The sequence below is a fragment of the Etheostoma spectabile genome, chromosome 5 (genome assembly GCF_008692095.1).
Source record: "Etheostoma spectabile isolate EspeVRDwgs_2016 chromosome 5, UIUC_Espe_1.0, whole genome shotgun sequence".
NCBI classification, from domain to species: Eukaryota; Metazoa; Chordata; class Actinopteri; order Perciformes; family Percidae; genus Etheostoma; species Etheostoma spectabile.
In genome coordinates, this window is record NC_045737.1 from 24,332,461 (window position 1) to 24,344,839 (window position 12,379).

At 39.1% G+C, this 12,379-nt stretch overlaps 1 long non-coding RNA gene across 1 annotated transcript in view; it reads right to left on the reverse strand.

Moving 5' to 3' along the window:
• The window catches only part of LOC116690005 (uncharacterized), an 11,163-nt gene extending 7,518 nt beyond the window's left edge, over nucleotides 1–3,645 (reverse strand). Inside the window, exons 1-3 of the long non-coding RNA XR_004332128.1 lie at nucleotides 3,562–3,645; nucleotides 2,350–2,351; nucleotides 810–819 (exon numbers count right to left, since the gene is read on the reverse strand). This is a non-coding gene — a long non-coding RNA (uncharacterized LOC116690005). The remainder of the gene's footprint in view (nucleotides 1–809; nucleotides 820–2,349; nucleotides 2,352–3,561) is intronic.
• Nucleotides 3,646–12,379: the final 8,734 nt, after the last annotated feature.

A 12,379-nucleotide genomic window follows, 5' to 3' on the forward strand; every position in this document is an offset into this window, starting at 1 on the left:
GCACTCTAAAACTTGCCCCGTTAACTGCCGTTTTAGCTCAGTGAAAGCTTGTACACATAGCTGCAGCTACTCAGCATTGCCTGCACTGATTTAGGTCGGGGGGTTTTCAATGGAAAGTAGTCGCATATTTCTAGCAATCAAGATTAACACATAAATTGCCCGTAATTCTCCTTTAACTTTTGTTTTTAAGATACTGTTTTTTTAAGTTAAACATAAAGTTCTGCCCCTCTCCCGGAATTCTCCTTTAATGTGTATGATTCATTTCATAATAATAATCAAAAGAAGGCAAAGCAGACTATTTAAGTGGTATACCCTGATGTGAACCTACTCAAATAATAAAATAGTTACTTCATTCACCAATGCACACATTACAATTAATAAAAAACTATATTGCCGCTCAATTTTTGAATGAAAAAGGATTCCAAATAAACTGTCACTGAATTATGAAACACTCTGATGGACCATTCAGGCCAGGAGTAAATTACCGGTAGTTCTGTATGGTTTAAAATATTTGTTGGATATAACAGTTAGCAGAAAGTGTTATACTGTTGTAAAAAATCTTGTAAGATATCTCTTTATGCATTATCTTGCAGTTGGCAGTATTTACTTTTTAACATTCCATCAGTTCATCAGGTCTGATACCTATGACAGAACTTGTGATTGACATGTAACGACCTACAGTGTCTAGTGGCACTGCTCAATTTTTATCCCTGCTCTGTATAGCTGTAACAATGTCTATTGGAATTCCAATATGCATTAACAAAGACAAATGCTGTCATCCTCCATCACAGTCATGTTTTGATACTGACTACAATAACTCTCAGTTCCTTCTCCAGGTCCATCCTCTCTTTGAGGAAAAGTGGAATATGAAAAATAGCTGACAAGGTGGTGATAGATCACTAAACCATCACTTGTATGACAAGTCCCTTCACAGGCAAACCAGTCAGAGGCATTTACATTTTTAATATCGTGTAATAATTTACAGCACAGGCATTTAATAGCAGTTAAAACAAGAATGGACTTTTTACTGTGAAGCTATATTGGCTTTACACAATAAACAATGAGCGTTCTTTGCTGTAATGGCTCTTAGGTGCCCCACGTGTGTCTGTCTAATTACTTTGGTTTCATCAGGTCCTGCAAAAATCTCGTGAAGAGGAAAAATCCATACTCGATAACAATGAAAAATTCATATTGTTATTTTTTTCCCATCCCTCTCTGTCTCTCTCTCCCCTCCTCTCACTCACTCACTCACTCATTCACTCACACCCTGCACTCTTTCTCTTTCTCTCTCTCTCTCTCTCTCTCTCTATCTCTCTCTCTCTCTCTCTCCCTTATTCTGTGATATATTTAAATGTTAATAACCATTCATTCCTGACACCCTATCTACCAGGCCCCAAGTTTAACAGGAAATCTATTTAATCTGAAGAATCTCATTACACGATCATGGCAGCAGCTAAAGCCCTGACTATTGTCGAAAGATGGGAGGTAGGGAGGTGGGGGGGGGGGGGGGGGGGGGGGGGGGGGGGACTTGCAGAGAAAGAAGATGATGTGCAGAGAGAAGAAAAGAAATGAATTCAGCAATGGATATTTAATTTAATAATTGTGCATGAAGCAACATAAAGGAGGCATAAAGAGTCTTGCTTCTTCCTTCGTTTAAGAAGATAATGATTAAATGTTTTCTATTGTGCTGTACAGTTGAAAGCTTGAATCATTCCCTGAGCCATATAGAGAAGAGGCAGAAAAAGAAAAACATCACACCCCTTTAGTGCATTTGACAGCATTCTAAATATGAACTTCTTTTAAGGCCATTAAAAGATTATCACTGATTTAACAAAATGTCTGTTCAGAGCATTAGCCACAGACGGTTCCCCCAAAACCCCTCAGAACACCATCCTCCGAGCTTCTATTATCTCATCCACCCGGCACTATTTAATTTCATTTCCATGAATATGCAATGAATTTAATTTTGAACACTATTTTCATCTGCTCCTGTAATCACAAAAAATGCCAGTGTAATTAGTTTCTAATTACTTGGTGTAATTGTTGTAGTAATCATTTTAATTACCTAAATGCAGAGACATTAGATGCTGAAAGGAAAATAATCTGCTTGTACCTCCTACTGTGTTTCTCATTCCTCCAGAGTTTGATATCTAGATTTTTGACATGGGCTGCTTCACAGTCAAAGACAGAGGAAATAGAGGGCTGCTGTGCGTGGATGTTTTATAGTGCATGATAGGCGAGGCATGTACTGTATAGGAGGGAATGTGAGGGAGAGAGAGAGTGAGGGAGAGAGAGAGAGAGGGAGGGAGAGACAGAGGCAGACAGACGGGACTAGACTTACATTGTAACATCTCTGCAATCTGCTCTCTGGAAATTTGCATGCCCCGAAAAGCCATTAAGTTAAAATATACAGTTATTGTACCTTTCTGGGACCGGCGCCATACAAATGCTTATTGCATGTGCTTATAGCTCAGTCTACCAGATGGTAAATCATGAAATTTTATGAAATTATTGCACCAGTGAGGTGTTTTGAAAAGGAGCAGCTGTGAGGGAGATGGGACATTATAAACACTCACAGGTGTTCTGTCTTTCCCCACAGCCAGCCACAACATAAAAAATTAAATTATAAACAAACCTGCAAATGTTGTAATCTTCTTCACAGATACACTGCTTACAGGAGAAATTGCTCAAACTAAGCTAAGAATTTAATTTTAATTTGCATAAAATATTTATTGTGGCAAAAAAAAAATTCATAGCAAGGCCCGCTCATCTGCCAAGTTGGGAAATTGGCGAAATGTACATTCCACTAGCATCTCAGTGCCATGGATGAAGATCCATTAGGGAAGACTCTAATGGGCACTTCACCCAAGCACATATGGACAAGTACACCTAATAAGAGGGAGCTGGTCAGTGCCAAACACCCCAACAAGCTTGTGTTTCTCATTAAGATTTTATTCCTTCCTTAGTATTTAATTAGCTAGTCTAGCACAGGGACCAAGGAAGATAGCTTCACATCCACTATGTTGCCATCTTCCAAGTCTCCAGAATGTAAACTGGAGGTCTCCTGCTCCCTGGTTTACAAGTAGTGTATCATATCAAGAGTACTTGTTGCTTGGACTAGAGTCTGATCCTCTGCAGAAACCCAGTGGGTCTGAGGTACAATGTGCAGACTTGGCTTCCCTCAAAATAAGCCGATTGCTATATTAACATACAGATGCATTTTCTCCCTCGCCTCAGGCGGCTGTGCCTCAGTGGCAGAGTGGATGCCTGCCAATCCTAAGGTTGGTAGTTTGATCCCTGGCCCTGCGGTCCCATATCAAAGTGTCCTTGGGCAAGACACTGAACCCAGAGTTGCCCCCAATGCATCAGAGTGTAAATGTGTGTGAGTGTTTATCTGATGCGTAGATGCCACATTGTGTGAATGGTGAATGGTTCCTGTACTATGTAAAAGCACTTTGAGTCATCGTCCATTTACATTTACATTTGTCATCAAGTGGGGTTTGAGGCCATGACTGACAGAGGGGAAACAGGGGATGGTTGGAACAGAGAGACGGTTGTAACTAGGGATGCACCGAATCCAGATTCTTGGGGTTCGGCCGAATACCTAATCCACTGGTTAAGATTCTGCCAAAACAAAATCAAATACCAAATCCTGCTCCCATCCTCAATCCATTAACACAGTAAACACATCATTGAAGTAAACATTTCTAGTTAACCCACATTTTCAGCTGTGACTGTCCTTCCTCTGCCGTACCTGAAGTTGCTGCAGTTTGGCTGCTGTCTTCATGCACAACTCATATTCTTTCGGATGTTTTCATACGCAAATCTTTCAACAACGACAATGTTGTTTAGGGTCCTTGCCACCACAAGACAATTCAACATGGCAAATTGAACATGTATCTCGACTTGAATTGCCTTCTTTTGACTGACAAGTAAAGCCAAACAACACTTTTTTCTGCTCAAGAGTTTCATTTTCACTTTCTCACAGCCTACTGCATTGACTGGTCCACCTACGTAAACACTTTCCTGTAATCAACGGTGGCATCATATCGTTGACCAGCATAGAAATGAAAGTATAGGGTTCTGTTCAGGGAAAAAAAATTCTAAGCTATGGCAGAAACCGAACCCCAACAAAAAGCCCAATATTTGGCCGAATACGAAGCCAAATCCTGGATTCACTGCATCCCTAGTTGTAAAAGCACCACTTTCACCAAGAAGGGTTGAACTGAGAGTCATGAGATCCATTTCATGTATGATCACTTCCTTTCTGACCTTGCATGTGAAATTCCACAGCTGTATATAGAAGTGTGCAGATTTTACAGTCAAAACACAAGTACTGATACTGTTGTCATCTATTCAAATATCAAACAAGCCACCTTCTTCAGCTGGCCAAACAATGGCTGACAGGGGTGGGGATGGTTGTAATTCCTTTTACAATTAACCCGCTAATGATACACACACATATAGACATTCATATAGTGCATTATGTTCTAGAAAAAAGATCTTTGAGTTCCTTTTGTTCTTTGTTTACAACTTGGTGAAATTGTGGTGGGGTCTCACCACTCGCCAAGCTATGTCCAAAGGTAACAAAATTTGTCTATCAGCACTTTTAAATCTTACATGTGTTGGATTGTTTACTGTAAGTGTGAAAAAAACCTGTTGCGGTTTTACAAAAGATTATGTGCCTAAAATGAGCTAAGTTAACCTGACTGCTTACGGTGGATCTGTATACTGTACAGATGTGACAGTGGCATCAATCTTCTCTTGGCAAGAAAGTGAATAAACCCACTTCCCATAATGTTTATTTTCTAAACTATTTTTGTAACAGCAGGAATTCAACATTTCCAGACAAGTAGGTGAAAAACAAATGTTATGGATGTTTAAAAACTCTCAAACGTCAAATTCTACGGCAATCGTGTGCAATCAAGTGCAATCGTTCACATCTGTGCTCTAAGAACTTAATGTCACTCTGAGTTGTTTTTGGGGTACTTCACCATCATTTACCCATTAAAACATGTTCATGGGCAAGTATTTATTGTGTATGACAGGGCCTGTAACATATTCAAATGGGATGCATGTGTATTCTTTCTCTGAAAAGGCTGGTGCCTGGACTCAGAGTTGTGCTGCAAGGGTAGCTGGGATAGTCATGCATATTCAAATTCACTGCTGGACATGGCTGCCCTAAATAGGCGAAGAGCGTGCAGCACTCAAGGGTGGTTTGTTTTCCATGTGTTTTTTTTTTCTTCTTCTTCTTTTATCAAGCACCTCCAGCACATTCTGATCAAGGCCCTTCCAGGCATTTATTTCACATAAGCTGTAGGCCCTGCACGCCCCTGCTACCTATCAGCATCACAATTGAATATAGCAGTGCTTGAAAATCAAAGAAGGGATTAATCAACATAGACGTTCTATCTATCTATCTATCTATCTATCTATCTATGTGTTTTTGTTTTTACCAACTTCAATTTCCCACATGGACCTTTGTACCACTGATATCTAATTAAATCAGGGGGTAAAAAATAAAACAAAATTAAAAATGTCGTCTTGAGTAAAAACAGAAGTTTAACAAGGTCTAAAATCCAATGATTACTCCGTACGAATCCAAACCAACTCTAAACTTATTGTTCATTTCATTGAAGCAGCATTATTTTACTCCTCAGAGGATAAACAAGGACACAATTATCTTCTGAATAAACAAGTTGAAATGATGGATAGAATACAAGAGTGTGCGGGCAATCCTTTAGGAAGAGAAAAGCACATTGTGGCATTTTGTTTATGAGGTTTTAAAACGAAGCAGCTTCTCACACCACCAAACAAAGCCTCTCTCTGGGAGAATCTCATTATGACTTGTAATGACAAATTCACCCTTTGCAATTATTTGCTGCCATTTGAAAGCTCTATCTTGTGGGGAGAGGGTTCAGGTTGTGCTTGGTTGGCCATAAACCTGGTGAGGTAGTGTGCCAGGCAGGACGGTGATATACTTTCTATTGGCCACATTGCTGACAAATGAAATGGTGTACATGGGACATCAGTGTTGTCCTTGTCTCAGTTTGGAGAAACCACTCTCTAACTGCAGACCTTTTTGAAGTGGCAGGCTGAAGTCTTCTTTAGCTCTTTTACATTTAAAATATTTAGTGAGACAAAAGAAATTCTCTCACAAATACGAATCTTAACAATACTCATGCAACACACTGATGGCGAATGCAGAATATGGTAATCCAATGTGCTTGCAAATTACCTCAAACTCATCAACAAGAGCTTTTAATGAAATAACATCCTTATATGAACACTGGGAGAGAGTGAAAAGTGAGCAATGACTTTCAGGGTAGTTTGAATTTTTAATTGCCTGTCGGGAGAATATTAGATAAAGCTTGATTAGAAATAAATTGAAAATCTCTGCTGAATGCATCTACTGATGGACACATTAAAGGAGACAGGCAAGGAAGGCAGTACATCCATAAAAATAAAAAATAAAAATAAAGCCTTGGAGAACATTGGAATTGATTGATTTACTATCTATTAGTGTTTTTCTTTTCTTAATATCCTAAAAACCAGCTTTAACACATGCACACCACAATAACACAACAGTGTATATGGTCCATATGAAGTGATGGCTCCCTAATATCAGGCACATGCTCTTAGATGCAAAGCCATTACACATTACAGTGTCCAAACGGCTAAAGTCTAACACTGTTGTAACCTGATGATTTGGCTGGACGTTGATGAGAGCTTCACTGGTCTGCTGCTCTCTTCCTGTACATATGTCTCTCTCATGCAGGTGTCTGACCTTTGACCTCTCATTCTGATTTATCTTGCATGTCTGCAGTCATCATTGCTTCCTGGGCCACTGGTAATACTCAATTAAACCCAAAGGTCTACAGGATGAATCAGACTGGGGGGGGATTTGAACTCCACTCATGTAATTTCCACCTCTGCCTGACATTAATCTAATGGCCAATATTGATACTCCAATAACTTATTTATTCATTCAACCTCTGATAAAAGCAGTGAGTCACACCACATTTCTTCCTATTGGCTTAAAACAGAAAATTAACATAATCCATATCTCATGGCTGTTTGGTTTTAGGTATTTGATTTTGCTGCTCATGTCAAACTATAAACTTTACAATTATTGTGACATTTTAGAATGTAATAATTAATTGTGTTTGTTTAGGAAGCTTATGAGGAAAATATTGTGACAGGGACTTTTAAATATAGATTTTCTTTCAACGAAACTAGATTTTTTTTTCTTATTAAAATAAAACATTTTATGTACATTTTTTCACATGTTTTTTCCAAAATTATTTACACTGATAGTCACAAATTCATAAAGCAAAGCAAATGTTTTCCCCACTTCTCGGGTAGCCAATGATTTTCATACATTCAAATAAGTAGCTTTATTTTTTGTCAACATGACTTTACTATGTGGAAATGCAGCTCAACGTGCAGAAGGATTTAGAATCACTGCAGTAAATCACAAAGCATTCATGTTCTTTCGGCTGAGAAGTTTCGACACCCCAGATGGCGAGGGTCAACGGCCAGAAAATGACACCCAAAGTCAAACCACAAGTATACATGGAGTTTAGGAAAACAGATACTTTGCTAAACTTGTATATAATTAGCTTTAATGTAGCATTCATGATGTAATGTCACAACAATAAGTGTGTGAATGATTAATAAAATACAAATTGAATGTTTTTTGCCAAAGGTTTCCCAAAGTAAAAAGGAATATGATACATTCACACTGTGATATTTTAATGTGAGTCTTTTACAGCTGGATATAAATGGAATACAAGTCCTGCACAGTGTCTTGCTTTCTGTCTTTCATTTAAAAGAAAGACAGAAGACAGGTCAGGTAATTTGGACATGATGTACAATAAATGCAGATGCAGGGTTAACTTTCCAATCACAAGATAAAAAAAAAACAATTGGTGATTAAAACACTGACATGGCACACATACTGCCATCTAGATGATCAACACCTACAATGTAAACATCAATCAAGAGCACTGTTGACTGTTGACTGTTAACGGATGTATATGAGCAGGGTGCAATTTGTGAAAAAAGCAGGGTGGGGGGGTTAAACGTGCACAACAAAAGTAAACAGGCAAGAATTAAATCCACCTTTCAATACCATGGACATGGTGCCACTCGACCAGCCATGTCAAAATACTTAAATGTGTACTAATACTGCAATAGCACAACGCGGTGTTAACATAAAACACAGCGCGTTGAAGAATTCACTTCACGTCCAAAACAAAATACTTTCACCCAAGAAACGCTTGTCTGTTTCTCGGGAGTGTTTACATCCAAACCACAATCTTTTTTCTAAACTTAATGAGTTGTTTTGATGCCTAAACGTGACTGTTGTCACCGCATGATGCTCACTTTTTCTAAACTCCACTACCAGAGCCCCTGAATGGACCATCATCTGGCAGTCCCTGTAGCCAAGGGCATAGCACAAAATTCTGGGCTGTAATAAAACATTTTCAATGGGCCCCTCCCCAACAACTATTCTTTCTAGCATATGTTTGGGCCTTCCTCATATGAGGGCGCTGGTAACTCAGTCCCCTTTTTCCCCCCAGTCCGACACCCCTGCCTGTAGCCGTCTCACAGTCACCTATTGGCTGCTAAACAACTGCCGCTGGAAGCCAGCGTCTGGGAGCTCTGTAGCGCTAAATACAACCAGCAACTGCCGCTCGGATTTTATTGCTCCATCACACTATAGACTAATGATGTTACAGCGCTTTACTTAGTTTGCAATACTTCTCTTTTTAGGTATGTAATGGTCTTTTGGTGAAGTAGCATTGATCAGTTTGAGGAGGGGGCTAAATATTTTTCCCACCAGATGATTCAGCAGAGATACAAAGACCAGAAAGGGGGAAATCCCATGCATTCCCCTCGGAAAATCTCACCCTTTATATATGGGTACAAAGACAATAAAAAACCTTTATATGAAGTAAAATATTGCAAAAACTCCTCCTGGGGTAATCTTTCTAATGATTTTTTTCAATAAAAGAGCAGCAGTGAGGGAGACCATCTATAAGAAATAACTGCTTCCAGATAACAGAGGCCATCACAGTGACAGGCAGGTCAAGAGGTCGGCAGACTGCAGAACATGTGCAGTGGGCTGTGTGAGATAAAGGACACAGGGGACACTGGGCTCGGCTCATCTGACCAGCCTCACAATATAGGCTGTTCTTTACTCACAGCACACAACAACAGGATAAACAAACCTGGGATGAAAACACTGTATTTCACTGGGTACAACATGGTGCACATACACTATTCTTGGTTTGGGCTTTGAAGCATTAAGAATATGCAATACTTATCATTTCATTACAGTAGTGTTTTTTTTTCAGAATGAGCGGGAACTGTGCAACAAAAGGTACAGGTTTTAGAGCCATCACTGTTAGGCAGGTCTACTGTAAAGAAGGCACGTGTTTTGATTTATTTGGATCACTCTTGGTACACTGTTTATTGCTTGTTTTTCATCTATATTGAATTCTGCCTGAATCCAGACAGCCGGGAAAAACGCTATACAGAAAAACATCAAACTGCTTATTCAATCCTGAACATCGCAGCAGTTGCATGTACAGAAATCGCAGCAAGCGTTGGTATGTGTGGTGAGAAAAAAAAAAAGATCTGTTGTTCAAATGTGTCTGTGTTGTTTCATATATCATTGATTAGACAAAATAAAAAAGCCATAACATTGGGTCAGGAGAACACAGGGCACGGGTGCTGACATTCTATCACAGCAGACACATATTGACTGGCGCTCTGAAAGTAGTCGCTCACTCATCAGTGTGAGGCAGGCTGATTGAGTTGCCAGCAGCCACTAAATGAGGCCTCCATCCACTGTGGGTCAAAATGAACTGCAATCTTTTTAGACCTTGTTGCAGCCAAGAGACAAAGTGAGTGAGTGTGTGAGAGAGAGAGGAGGAAAGAGAGGGAGAGGTTTAAAATCCAGGGGGATTTCAAATAAGTTTACTGCGAATGAAAGGGAAGAAAGCCATGAAAAGAAAGCAAGCAGACTTCTGAGCCCACATGCTCTGTGTACCAGTATATTATTCCAAACATTTTGTGCTCTCCAGTGGTGGAAGAAGTATTCCGATCCTTTACTGAAAGTGCTCATAATATGCTTTTTTGCTTTTTCCCTTTCCTTTATTGTGTTAAATACCTTTTTTTGTGCACGTTATAGGTTTACAGAGTGAAAAAGCCCAAAGTCCACCCCAAAGGCACTTCTCCAACAGAAAACACTATTCACAAACTGCTCCAAACAGTTCTCTTGTAGTCTAGCTTTTACTTGCGTGACAAATGGGCGTCACTTTATAACACACGTCATAATGCTCGCCTAGCTACCAGCGTAGCACGCCCTCATACTCTGCTTCTTATAAGCTAGTAGTCTATGCCTAGCCACTGCGCATGTGCAACTCCCACCAAGGATGGAACAGAAGTTTGATGCCTCACTCGGTAGCTAACAGAAAGCTCAAAAAGAAAAGAAAGGGGCTGCAGCAATGTGCAGGACAACAAAAAGATGGTGCTTTTTTGATAATTAAACCATGTAAACCCATTCTGATATAACTTCTAAATACAATTAATAATCTGAAAATTAGCATAATATGATCACCTGTAACTTTTAGTTTGTGTTGATTCTAGCGGCCCCTTTGGACAGAAGCGGTAGTGTTTTTACCGCATCTGGTTTCTTTATGGTGCTGTACTGTCAACTGTAGATTACTGAGCTAGCATTACGGGGAGGTCATATAGTTGCGATGAATATTTAGCTTGGATGGAAAATCATTAATTTACAATAAGGGAATATGCTACAGATGAATTGTTGCATTTCACGTGTTGCATACAGTAACTTGGCCTTCTTTGGATGTCTCTTAAGCTAAACCAGTATCACAGTCACCGTGTCACGAGCCAAACCAATAATAGTTTGTTGTAGCAACCAATGTAATAATAACTTAGATTCAGATAGCGTATTTCATGAAACCCACGACGCTTTACACATGTAACGTTGCAGGGGGACAAGGGAAAATAAAATAGTACGACAACACAAACACAAGTAAAAAAAATAAAAATGTCCGCACTAAATGCAAGGAGGTCGTAATTTCATGTACTGACATACAACCACATTGCGCATTGTAAAGTTATTTTATGAAGGAAAAATACATGTCCTGTAATTGTCTCCATCTGCTAACAGCCTGAGCAAAGTTGACTCGCGTTATCGCCTGTTGTCGGTCACTTTTCCCTTCAAAACTTTCAGCGCATCCACATGATACAGCCTTCCGTGATCATGCACGCGCCCTGCACCCCTCCTCCTTCTTCACTCGAATTTGGAAGTCACCGGACGACACAATCTTCTGAATGTAGCCATACTGAGAAATACAGAGAAAGTTGTATGGAGCCCAAGACTAAATACGTTTTGTATTAACTCATTTGGCTTTGGCTTGAATGTAACAGGCATTCATTAATATAAAAAGTTAAACACAAAAGAATTAAGATCATTGTATGAAAAATGACACAAACATTAAAAGGTTACATATAGTCACTTTAAGTAAAAGTCCAAATACCACACTGTAAAAATACTCTATTACAAGTAAAAGTCCTGCATTGAAAATATTCCTTATGTAAAAGTACGTAAATATCATCAAGAAAATGTACTTGAAGTATTTAAAGTAGAGTGCCTGGGTAACTCAGCTGGGGAGCGGGCGCCCATGTATGGAGCTTTACTTCTCGACGCGGTGGCTGCAGGTTTGACTCCATCCCTGCGGCCCTTTGCTGCATGTCATTCCCACTCTCTTTCCCTGTCATGTCTCCAGCTGTCCTATATAAATAAATGCCTAGGGTGCCCAAAAATTAATCTTAAAAAAAGTGTTTAAAAGTAAAACTACTTAACCCTGGGGCCCCTGAGGCCATTTTTACAGTTAAATTCCGTCTGGATTTACTTTATAAAAAAGCTTGTAAAACATCAACCCTGTTGTCTACAGTCAAGATATGAACATCATTTTTTTAGGACAAACTGGGTTATTGGAATATTTGGGTTGAAGTGAGGTCACTTGCATGTTAAAAATGGTTGTGGGGCCTTAAAGATAAATAAATAAATAAATAAATAAATGAATCTTCCAGATATGTATTGATATCACAGACAGATAAGTAATGAATAAGCCATTTTCCATTCGAAAACACTTCTCATATGTCTTGGGAGTCACACTGTGAAGAAATAATCATTATAACTTATACAGTTGAGAAAATACATGCATTTTTTCCAAAAAAGTCAAGACGTTTTGCTCTCATGACATTTACTTATGCCAATAATAACATAATAATGTCATATTTATTGATATTACACCCACAGCAATGTTATACAATCAAA